The 12,995-nt window shown below is 36.2% G+C and overlaps 1 protein-coding gene across 3 annotated transcripts in view; it reads right to left on the reverse strand.

Moving 5' to 3' along the window:
• The window catches only part of LOC5565838, a 207,855-nt gene extending 196,407 nt beyond the window's left edge, over window positions 1–11,448 (reverse strand). The window contains exons 1-2 of one of the 3 annotated variants that reach the window (XM_021847932.1): window positions 11,010–11,448; window positions 10,391–10,784 (exon numbers count right to left, since the gene is read on the reverse strand). The gene's annotated coding sequence lies outside the window, so the exon portion shown is untranslated. Of the gene's footprint in view, window positions 1–10,386 lie in introns of all 3 variants that reach the window. The other 2 variants (XM_021847931.1, XM_001650166.2) reach the window with 2 other exon arrangements.
• Between the last annotated feature and the right edge of the window lie 1,547 nt (window positions 11,449–12,995).

Consider the following 12,995-nt stretch of genomic DNA (forward strand, 5'->3'; position numbering starts at 1 on the left):
GAAAGCCGTCTTGGGAAAGAATTGTTTGGCATCCGTTTGTATCAGCATCATTCATTGCAATACTGAGATAAGAGTAGGCTCTCACTGATCAAAGCTTAATACGATGGATATAAGTACATCACCCTATGCTCACCTCTTATTATGAATTGAAATTTTCTTTCAAAGAGGAGAATTATTATGCCAAATCAGGCTTATATTGCTAATGTCAAACGATTTTAAGCTTCAAGTATTGTCACTTTGGTATACTTAGAGAATCACTTATCAAATTTTATCTGGTCAAGTTATCTTGGAAATTGATTATAATTTCCTGAAACATCCCCTGGAAAAATCACAGAAGAAATAATAACGATTGTTTCTGAAAATGACGACAACCTTAGCCTTGCGGGTAGCGTTTGCTGTTCATCACAAAGCATAGCTATACTGAAGGTGTCTGTTTTCGTTTCTTGAACCGGTCTAGGATCTATTCGTATTTAAAATACCTTAGACTTACCTGACTATAACACAAATATTACGTAAATGGAATTTGTGTTTATTTGAAACTTCGCAGCATGCGTTCAGCTCATATTTATGAATGTTTCCTAAATGCGGAACATTGGATCTATATATTTTGTGATGATCATAGTAATATCATAGTCTACTTGAACTCATGATCTCTTTGGGGTAAAAGTATGCAGATATATAGTAGTGACAAGAGATCATCTGGAGCTTTACAATTGCAATTCTGACATAAATGAACGGGGTTTACAGCCAAATAGGTTCAAAAAGTACATCCTACCAAGTTTCAATTGTTTGCAGTTATCCTAAATCTACTTAATAAAGGCGTAACCAGATAAATGTCGGAGGCTTATGAATAAGGTTCATATTCATACAGACTCAAACAATCGTAATCTGTTGAGTTCAACGGTTGATTTCGGGTCATTTGGCCGAACGCCGTTTGGCCGAATGCCATTTGACCGAAAGGGTCATTTGGCCGAACGCCTTTTGGCCGAATGCCGTTTGGCTGAAATTGAAAACATTAGTGTTAGCATCAGGGATTGAATCCAGAGAAAATTGAGAGAATCTCTCACGTATCGCTCTCTGTAACTATCATAACATGCTGCACGTTATGAGAGACTGTTTATCGTATACTGCTACAACTTTGATCAGATTGGGGGGATAGTAGTGCATGATAAAACCCCTCTAAACATGCTCCAAGCCTGGGGGACACTATTGCTATTGGAAGTTCGTGGATTGTTTATCGTGCCAGTAAAGAAAAACACCTATCCCCAACGGTAAACAAGCGAGAAAAATGGATTTTATCATCGCTCTCTCATTGGGGCTCTCGCTCGCTGCTTCCATTTATCAGACTTGTTACACCTTGCGATACAATGACGATCGTGGATCGCAACAGATGGGATGTTTGTCTTTGCTTGCTTTGATCGTGCTTCATACTCAAATGAGAGCGAATTCTGCAACGCCTGGTTAGCATGCATTTGTAATGAGTTTCTATGCTGAATTTCAAAGAACAGTTTTTTCTTAAAGAAGTGTAAATCTTCCCAGATACACAAATCATTGGCTCTTTAGTGTTGGTTCAAGTTTATTAGACAGTACAGAAAGAAGGACTTCTCAAATGTATACAATTATCCACTTATCGGTAACAGTTGCCAGCAGGGGTTTTTTTCATTGCGTTTGTAGTTTTATATTATAATTTAAGTCTATAATTATGAAAAATACTTTTCTCTTGAAAGATCAGCCTATGATCAAAAGATTCAAATTCAAATAAAAGTTATAAAAGGTAAATTTCCTGATGAAATCATTAAGAAACATCTTGAAACCTAGCACACCGTTGCACTGTGGTTACAGCTACATAGGGGGGCGGTCATAAATACGAAATTCGTTTAATTAGTCATAAATTCTTGCAATTTCGTGTTCTATATGCAAAGCATTTCTTCTGCTAAGAGGGGGAGGTGCTAAGGTTTTCACCCCTCCCCCTTCACGTATTGATTAAAGTGGTATTAACATGATTTCAGCTTTATTCACTCACATGTACCAGAAGAGTGAACAAAGTCACAGAAGCTGTACAATTGATGCTTTCTACGTGTATTGTTGAGCAGCCTACTATGATTGTACATTAAAAATAAGATACTTGACAACTACCACTTGTTGTTTATAAAGTTATGTTTTTGTAAACTGGACATTCGACACTTAAGCGGTTACCACCAATTTGGTCGCAAACGGTCGCAGCTGCATTTATGTGCAAAATGTAATATAACTATTAGAGTGGTTCAAAAAATCGTTTTTGCTCCACACCGCTCATTCGATCCTAGATCAAATTCTGATTGTCCTCCCAAAATTTGAGCTCATTTGGATGAAAATTGAGACTGCACAAGCCCTTCAAAGTTTATATGGGAATTACTATGGGAAAAGCAAGCAATTCATTCAATCGGTCATAGTGTTTTCCCATGTGCTCTTGGGGATTAGAGCTACGTTGATACTGTGAGATGTTTCCCTTCTAAATCCCCCCATACATTCTTCTATGAAACTTACCAATATAGTTATTAGAGTGGTTCAAAAAATCGTTTTTGCTCCACACTGCGCATTCGATTTAAGATCAAATTCTGAGTGTCCTCCCAAAATTTGAGCTCATTTGGATGAAAACTGAGACTGCACAAGTCCTTTAAAGTTTATATGGGAATTACTATGGGAAAAGCAAGCACTTCATTCAATCTGTCATAGTGTTTTCCCATGTGCTCTTGGGGATTAGAGCTACGTTGATACTGTGAGATACATTCATCAGCTACAACTTTGCCGAAGACCGTTTTTAAATCGGACGCCTCAGTAATTAGTTATTGATTTATATCCAGTCACAAATTCTTCGGCAGTGCTCATTTAACTTCTGAACAGGCAACATTGCTGCACTTGGCGCGAAAGACAGCACGCACAAATCATGGCTACTATGTTTGACTGCATATATCCAGTGATGCCTGCAGAACAGCCCAATAATTATAGCCAAAGTTCTACAACTCATTCAAAAATCAATAACTAATTACCGGGGCGTCCGATTTAAAAACGGTCTTCGGCAAAGTTGTAGCTGATGAATGTATCTCACAGTATCAACGTAGCTCTAATCCCCAAGAGCACATGGGAAAACACTATGACAGATTGAATGAAGTGCTTGCTTTTCCCATAGTAATTCCCATATAAACTTTAAAGGACTTGTGCAGTCTCAGTTTTCATCCAAATGAGCTCAAATTTTGGGAGGACACTCAGAATTTGATCTTAAATCGAATGCGCAGTGTGGAGCAAAAACGATTTTTTGAACCACTCTAATAACTATATTGGTAAGTTTCATAGAAGAATGTATGGGGGGATTTAGAAGGGAAACATTTTTTTCGGCTTAGTGAATGTATCTAGAATTTTTTTTTTCGAATTCAAACTGTATATTAGCGATGTGGTTTCCAAACAAAATATGCAAAATTAAATTTGATTTTTCTTAGAGATCGACCAACACCTTTTTGAAAACCAGTGCCATTGATAGCGTACTTGTAAAGTATCGTTAACATTTCTGACAGCGTAGTGAAAGTGTTGAAAATATTTAGATTTTATGATTTATATCTCCACTCATCTCATCTCACTCAAATGACCCATGTCGAATCGAAACAACAAGAATTTAGCAAAAACAATTATGTAACCTTGTTCTATAAGTATTTAACATTAACAAAAAAAAAATTACGTTTTCGTTGAAGTTGAATTTTTGGATTTATGACCTATGGAGAAACCTCTGTGCGTTGGTAACCCAGAGACGAATCAACCATCAGCTTAGAGTCTGGGTGGAGTCTTCGTCCTAAATTAACGGATTGATTTAATCATCCTCTTACATAGCGACAAACATAAGCAATATTTTCAAGGTTATTGCGTAAGGTTCTCACTCAAGCAGGTTCAAACAAACATATTCTAACTAGTTTTGTGTCTAACGTTAGTTTTCGGTTGTTCAAAAACTCCTTTGAGTACAAAACATCTAATCTTTTGAATGAGATTCATACTCAAGCAAATTCAAACGGACAGAATCTTAAAAGTTTGAGTCAAGCGAATGGGTAAGGTTATCCAGGAACTTTTCTGAAAACTGGCCTTCAGATCTACAACCATATTCAGTAACCTATCTGACGTTAATCAAAAAGAGTTTCATCCAAACAAGTTCAATAAAATATGTCCTGTTTTGAGTTCAACGATTGGTTATGCTTATATAAATACTTGCTTTGGTACAGACCTTCTTATGTAACCAAAGATCTATCGGAAATTTAGGAATTATCTAAATACTCATGCAGGGCCTAAATGAGGTACATTGGGGTATCCCAAAATTTCACATTGTCAGAAAACTTGTGGGGCTCATCAACTAAATGGCAAAATTTCATGACACCCATTATTTCCATATTGGTTGCAGATCTATACGGGTCCAAACTATCTGGAAAAAATCATTAACTGTATGTTTTGTACAAAAATTTTGCTAACTGATTTTTTTTTAATATTCAAAAACTATTATTTTTTCAGTATTTTAAATCATTAAAAGGGGGTGTTAAACCTAATGTTAATTAAATTCATTACCTATGAGAAAAGATGCAAATTTTTTTCTTCAAAAGACATAAAACCTCTAGTTCCTTACATTTTAGGGTTATCCTCGATTTACTGGGGGCAGCAATGTTGCTTTCTTGGTAATTGTTCTTTTCTAAATATCATACAAACGGGTTCCAATTTCCAAAATATGACCCCTTGAGATCTTAAATATAAAAGAGGTATGAAACAGGTGACCAAACCGTTATTATCAAACGCTTTTCAACCACCGGGATGTCCAGTAGCGTTGTTAGCCTCAACTTTGTAAACCAAGACATGTACGCTCTTTTCTAATAGCAAAATTGTTAGGCACAATTCTTCTTTTCCCTTTTTGTATGTGTGATTGCCATTTCAGCTTAGTCTTATTCCAACGTTGCAGATTATGTACTAGATTTGGATATGATTTCGAACCGATAACTTCAAAATAATCTTATTCAAACTGAATAAGATTATTTTGAAACAAGTAGCTACTCAGTTGTCGATAGAGAACTTTTTCAGAAATTTTCGATAATGCAGATAAGACAGCAACAGGGCGATAATTTATTGTATTCAATTCGTCACCAAATTTAAACAAAGGAACTATTATAGCTTGTTTCAGAACATTGTCAAATACAGATGAATCAGTCATATAATTGAGCAGTTCAATATTTTTTGGGATTAAATAGTCGTTACATTTTTGCAAAAAAAATATTGATAGTTTGTCTAGACCACTTGCTGCACTGGAATTAAGATTGATAATGATTTTTATTGTGTCTACTTCAATATGGTGAAAAACAAATTCAGTTTCGTTTTCTTGTGGCATAAATGAATGAAAATCTAATAATATTTGGGTGGAAGTAACTTGCCCAGCAATTAGGAAAAAAAGTATTGAAACAATTAACAATAAACTTATCGTTATTCAGCAAGACACCATCTTGCATGAGAGACATTTTTTGGGAAAATTGCTCAACAGCTTTCCGTTCACTTGCATTAGTAGAATCCATGTTTTCTTAGCATTACATTTGTGATTTTCAATTCGTTGGTTCTAAATGTTTTCTCTTGCACTTTTTTGTTTTGTTTCTTAGTCTATTTCGCTCAGTTTAATCCTATATAGTTAATTTTTGTAGCAGAATTTAGTTCAGTTTTCAGTTTCTGTTCAGTTTTTCAACACGGGTTGCAATTGACAAATTGAGACTGTTATTATCCGAAATATGGCTTTCAGTGTCTTTTGTGATTAACTGCATCATGAAATGGAACTGATTTGCAATTAAATCACCAATCGTTGTTGAAATGGTATCAGAAATAGGGTTGCATGTTTTGAAACTGAACTATTTATCATAAAGAAACCAAAGCTTTCAATGCGGCATCAGTAGTTTTGCAGAAGATCATTTGACATATCTAACAAATTTAGATTAAAATCACCACATATGTATAATTTTTCATTATTAATAATTATCTGCTCATATTTATAAAGAAATTCAAAGACATTTCTTCCCGGGTTATAAACACCCATTACTTTAATTCTGATGACTATTAGGTCGATAATCAAGAATTGTTAACATCATAGGTGAGATTTAAAGTCAGTTGACTTCTCAAACTACCCAAGACAAATATGGAGAAGTCACCAACATGATCTTCTCTGCAACTATGATATGAAGTATGATCAACAATATTATAAATTTCGGTTTTCTTACAACCATGTTTCAGAGAACACTATAACATGAATAGTTTTATTTAGTTCACACATAATTTGATTGAATTCATCAATTTTATTTCTACAAGTGCGAGTGTTTAAATGAAGAATATTTAAACTACCGTCGTTGGGGGTGAGAATGGGTCAAAAAAGGATATGTACGAACTATTTGTTGAATAACTATCGCAATTTAACTCCAATAAACTTCAAATTTGGTGTGTATGTACTTTGATGCTTCATTAACAACTGTACGAAAAATTAAAGAAAAATATTTATTCACTACGGCACTACAAGTGAATGAAAAATGACCCAATCTCACCCCATAGAGGGGGTGACATTGGGTCACTGTAAATGAAATAACTTGTTTTTGAGAATTTGATTGCAAAACAATTCACAGCTGAAACATATTGATGCAATACGATGTATACAAAACGAAAAGGCATCTTAAATGTTTCACAAGCATGATAAACCTACTTAAAAGTACGATTATACCGAAAAATTGAAGATGTATGAGAAAAAACATTTAAACCCAGCATTTATTGTCAAGTTTACATACATTTTTTTGTTTTGTTTTTCTTCAAATTGACTTCATAGTCTCGTCCCTATTGCCATAGACCCAGTGAACCACGTATCGTATAAGGATGTGCGCCAAAAATCTCATATTCATACGTCAAAAATCAGAATCGCACAATATGTCAAATCAAAACGAATAAATGTTAACACAAATTGTATATAATTCTCCACTACGATTCATTGTCGACAAACTTTGTTGAAAACAAACCATGCCGTAAATAGTATAATCTAGAACAGTGTTGATAGACTCGCACTCAAATGTCAATCAATACGCTCTCCCGAGAGAGCAAACTCATTAAAGATCTGCTTCGCAAATCTCACGCTTGAGATTTTGATGCAAAATCAACTCAATCAACTCAAACCGTAAAAAATGATTCAGTCGCAAAACCCGGCCAAAAGTCGTGAAACCCGAATATTGTTGTTTACGTTAGAAAAAATTACTATAATTTTACCAGACTAACAAGAAATTATTGCCGTGTGTGAGTAAACTGTGGAAATACGAGACAATGAGTCATAAAGGTGAGCCAACTCATCCGTGATTTTTTGACTGCTGAGTTGCGTGATTGACAACTCACGCATGAAAAATCTCAAGCGTGAGTTGTGAGCAGGCTTGATAATTCTCCTCAACATCATCAGAGTTCGGTGACATACTCTAGAGCAGCGTGCTGCCAGTGCCTCTTTGCGAGGGAGCCAAAAAATGCTAAGCAGCGAGGCAACGAAAAATGAGCGAGGAAGATGCAGCACAAAAAAAACGAGTTAAATTCCATCAAAAAAGGGTGCTCTCACAACTCCCCGAGGACTGTCTGTTCGGGCGGCAGACTCGAGAGTTCGTTTGAAGTGTGAGTGATGGTGAGCATCGCAACGAGAGAGAGAGAGTGTCTGAAAAAATCCTCGCATTTTTCTGCACTCTCACTCGAATCGCTTGAGGATCTGTGTTGAAAATTTTGAGTTTATTTTTTTCTCCTCAGAAAAACGGCAAAATCGCCTCCTCTTTGCCTCGCAGAGGAGTTTCTATCAAGCCTGGTTGTGAGAAATTGAGTTTTTCACAACACTGATCTAGAATCGCATCAAGTTGTATAAACTGACAGATCATATATCAATGTAGATTAGCATCAAATAAAATCGCAATAACTTAGCAAAATTTGCCACCCGAGGTCAGTATCTTCTGGCGGTGGGCTTCAAAGAACAACAAAGTGTGTGTGCTGTATAGCAAACTTCCTTTCATGTTGGCAAATAATCACACCTTATTTATGTAGCGGTCTGTGGTGTAGTTGTATGGTATCAGTTCAGGGATCCAAAGGCCCAATGTTCGAGTCTCGCTGGAAACTTTTTTTTTATTTTTATCGGAATTTTGTGGCATCGTATTGCTGGCCATGGAAAGTCTGAAAAAGTCGTGCGAAGTTATTCAGTTTCCCCAAAGTTGCACTGAAACAGTTATTATTTTAAACCTTCGCAAATAGTTAAATATTGGAGCGACAATCCACGATCAATACATTTCATACAGTTGTTGACGTCATAATCCTGGTATTTCAGCGATCCAATTCATTTGTAATTCCGTGAGATGCTTCTACAATATGAAAACAGTAATAAATAATTAAATTGAAAACAAAAAATCCATTGGATTAAATTTTACGTTGTTAACGCGCACGAAAAACAGTTGCTGGTTTGAGAAGTTTTCAAAATGCGTTGTATTGTTATTCAATGCACGGAACCCTCAAGTAGACTCGTTTGATGTTTCAGGATGTTGTATTTAGAAAGAATAAACACATCCTTATGATGAAATAGTACACACGGCACCGTAAAACGACAAAAATGATTTGTGATTTCAGTCACAATCGTTCTTGTATGACCCAATCTCACCCCCATTATTTAATGTTTTAGACAGCGTACCGAAAAATATTAAATTTTTGTGGAAAAATAAAACAGATTCAGGAAAATTCGATTGAAATGTACTGAAAAGACTTTCGATCTTCTACTAATAGAACCATAGAGGTTAAAGTACATGCGTTATACTTTGCACAGGATAAATTTAATGTTGTAAATTTTCTCTAGTTTCAACATACAAGTTTATTGATATGTTAAACAAAATCTATTATTTCTAAAAACTTATATTGTGATTAGTTATGTGTAATAATATGTTCCCTAACATATGAATTATAAATTTTAGTAATATCAGCGTTATTAGCTGAAATATTTCATATATCATTTTTTCCGTTTTGACCCAATCTCACCCCCTAGACCCATTGTCACCCCCATCGACGGTAGTACTAGATAATTCCGTAATATCATCATTATATTCAATCTTTATTTCGTTGATAATATTTGGGCTATGAACCACTACGATAATAATAAATTCAATAAGAAAAGATTTCAAGGTGATTGTGTTTGAATTAATCCAAGTAAACCTCGAACACCTGTAATTTTAATTGCTTTGCAATCTTTATCTCTTTGCAAGAACATTTCACCATTCGTGTACCAAACAAACTTGAAACTATGAGCTTCCGAGCAGGTATTCAACTGCCCTCATCAACTTGTCCTGTGCCAAAATGCTAGCAAAACGAATCGATTGTACTCGATAATCTACCAACACTTGAAAATGCCTTCAGGATCTTAATTTATGTTCAACAAGGAAAACATATTCCTCAAAAGCTCATCAAGATCTTCTTGCGCTACTTTAATTACATTCGAAACAAGCATATTTGAAGGACATATATTTGCTTGATTAAAAACGTTCAACTCTCAATTCAACTCCTCAACATGTTGATGGCTATCCATCACATCCTTTTTGAGAGAGCAAATCTCTTTTTAATGCTGGGATCTTCATCTGATATGTACTACTGTGATGTTGTGATGCATTCCATTTACAATTCCGGTTTCGATACAGACCGATTTATTTAAGCCGATTATGATTAACCTTCGCAGATCATTTAGTGAAAACCTCATCTCATCGTCTACAGCGGATACATTCTTGATCTTGCTGATTTTGCTCACTTGTGTTCATTCGAGGCTGTTCGAGTCGATGTTGGTTTTCTCTAAATCATCAGGAGAGTCACTTAGATGACCCCTGAGTTTATTACGTTTATGAGCTCGACACTACACCATACTAGTGTTTGACCATTAATCAGTAAACGAATTGCAGCTTGTTTCCGTCCAAACAAAGTGTAAAATTAACTGAAATTATAGGGGCCTAACCGTGTAGATAAAATCTTTTATTTGTTCAATAACATGATACAGCTTGTTCTTGCAACTACCTTGGCTACTTTTTCTCGCTCGAATCATAACTAGTTTATAATTAAATTTTAATTTCCGAAAATGTATTTAAATTTCAAACTTGATACTTTTGAACAACCTAGACGTTTACTTCGTCAACCTTTCTTATTTTTTTTAATATTCAAAATTTAGTTTATCTATTATTTCAAGAAGCCGCCTAGTGGTAAAGTATACTAAGACAAACCTACTTTGACCCAAGCTTCGATGATGTTTTTTTTTACCATTACGGAAAATGAAGCACTATGTTAATATCACTTTTTTCTTCAGAACTTGTGGACTCATACCTACCAAAAAGGGCGTAAATTCAAAACGGGCGCTACGATTTTTTCTGAAATCTGTAGTTCATTTCAACCGGAATTTGGTGTCTCTTCGCCAAATCACACCCCAACAGGCTTTGGTCACGGTTCAACGCTCATTCACTTCGTCCAAGTAGGCTACCATATGGTTACACAAAAATCACCGCGAACGGGTTACATTTACGTTTTGTGTGCTCTCCGTCGACGTTTGACGATTGGCGATAAGTCACGTTCGAGGCAAATCCGAAATCCTTCCACTTTTGGAACAGGACGGGGGGTTGTTTGGCACGTTGCACTTTACACACTTTGTAACACCTTTGAAACTTCCGCTCAGGGAACAAAACACCGAAAACCACGTTCTTCTCGTCCACGTACACTTCTAGATACTGAGCCGCGAAGAAAAGCACACAAGAAGTTTTGGTGACGTAGCGCGCTTGCCGCCTGTTTGTGGAAAATGCGCTCTCCTGCTGCGGCGCTTTTGGGTAGGGAAAGTGGGATGACCGCCCCTTTACACGGCACAGGAAATGGGGTGGCGATAAGAAACGGAAAAGAGCAAGAAAGAGGGACGAGAGAGAATGAGCAATTGCTCGCTCGCTGTTGTTCTATATTACCACGTAGGACACTGCTCGTAGTAGGCACAATAGGTCACCTCGCCAACTATGTTTGGCTTTATCAATTGGTTCCACCGAAACGTTTTTTTTTCTGTTTTCCATTCACTTGTTACGAAATGACAAAAACAAGAAAATATAACACCAGTGGAAACACAGAAACTGCCAACACACGTAGCGCGGTTTTTTAAGATAACGACACACTGCGCCGCACACTGCCACTTTATCGCCGCTGTTTGTTGGTGTTGTTGCGGCGTCGCGGCCAAGGTGTACGAAATAATGGCTTTTTGTAATATAATAGGTTAATAGGTATACACAATACACAACACACCGAACCGGGGACCACACGGACGAGATGATGATAATAGTTGCGTCGTTCGCGCGCGCGTCGGAACACAAAACGAAAAACACGTCCGCACGCTACAAAGCCATCGTGGAGACTTGCGGGTGCACTTTCCAGCGCTCCGGGAAAAACCCTCCAGCTCACAGCTGGACAGTCGGCGAATCGGGAGAGGCAGAGCTTACCACCCACTGCTGGCTCTCTTTCTCTCTGCTTTTTTCCACTCTCTCAGTTCAGAGCATGTGCTCGGAACAAAAGAGAGTGTGCGAAACACGCTCAATTAAAATGACGCCGCTTTGGCTAGAATATATAGAAAATCGAGCTATTTTTTATTGCAGAATCTATAATATTTATACGTTTACATAAAATTCAAATTGTTTGAGACAATTGAACTTGAACTACAGATTCTAAGCGATGCTAAAATTGCGAATGATTCAAGTATAAAACAGTTAACGATCTTCGTAGAGTGATTAATATTTCGTTTGAGTGTTTTAGCTTGGATGAGTAAACGAGGGGCTACCTGATGGTTCAATTGACGATTCGTTGTCATGATGAAACAAGTTTCTCGTTCCTTCGTTAAATATTGGCTCTTCAATAAAGAGGGGCGGGTAGTATCTACGCCCATTTAAGGATATAGAAATGCGTTTGTACAGGCAGCCTTTAGAAAAATCATCATTACACAAGAAAGTACGTCGTCATTAAAATTCGTACGCGTCATAGGGTGGTAGAGCTCTGTGGTCGTTTTAGGGAAAAATTAGAATCGCGGTTGAGCCCCTTTGAAAATTCAAACGATTGATAATTAAAACCAATAGTTTCCTAGGATGCAAAATTTATATATGCTATTCAATGAAAGTATTATTTCTTTTTTTTCTTGATATGGTAATCGATGTACAGTTTTTTGAAATTTTGACCTAGGATAAATATTTGTTTCTATTGAAAATCGTTTAAGTTTGTCAGGAGCATTTTAAACTCAAATTTCTATACACTTACAGGTTAGAATTTCGTGATTCTACTTTTTCTGTATAACGGCTGGAAAGGATGTTGCCCTGGTTTATCGATGATTGTATCTAATTTATCTCATGATTTCAAAGTAATGAAAATTAGCTGGGCTTAGAGTTACTCGATCGATTTTTTGTTTTTAAATATTACGATGCTCATATTAAAACCACATTCAGCGTTGGCGGAACGTCTAAAATACGACCAATTCAAAAGCAACGGTCAAATTCAAGTAGGCTTGGATTTTTTTGGCTCTTAAGGATGCGAATATTCCAAATTTGTTAAATCTGAGATAAATGTTGATTTTCCATCACTGCGGCGGTATATCGAAATTTTCAGATAATCGCGCTTTGTGGATTTTTCTGCCAGGCTCAGTATTATTGGTCCATATCTCTTTATATGTAACCTTCTCAACTGAGCAATATATGCGGTATACGGACAAAAACAATTCCTTTAAATTTGAATTTTACGCGTACAATTAATTAAATTGATTATTCTTTCGATATCAAACCTCTCGGTATTCCTATTTGTCCTCACCAAATAGAGCTGCATATACTCCAATAAGCCAATGTTCTTTTAAATGTATTTTTCTCATGCTTGTGTTAAAAGAACTTAGTTTTTCGTAGAACCAATCGAAATTTGAGTAATGGGTT

Source organism: Aedes aegypti, chromosome 2, assembly GCF_002204515.2.
Source record: "Aedes aegypti strain LVP_AGWG chromosome 2, AaegL5.0 Primary Assembly, whole genome shotgun sequence".
Taxonomy (NCBI): domain Eukaryota; kingdom Metazoa; phylum Arthropoda; class Insecta; order Diptera; family Culicidae; genus Aedes; species Aedes aegypti.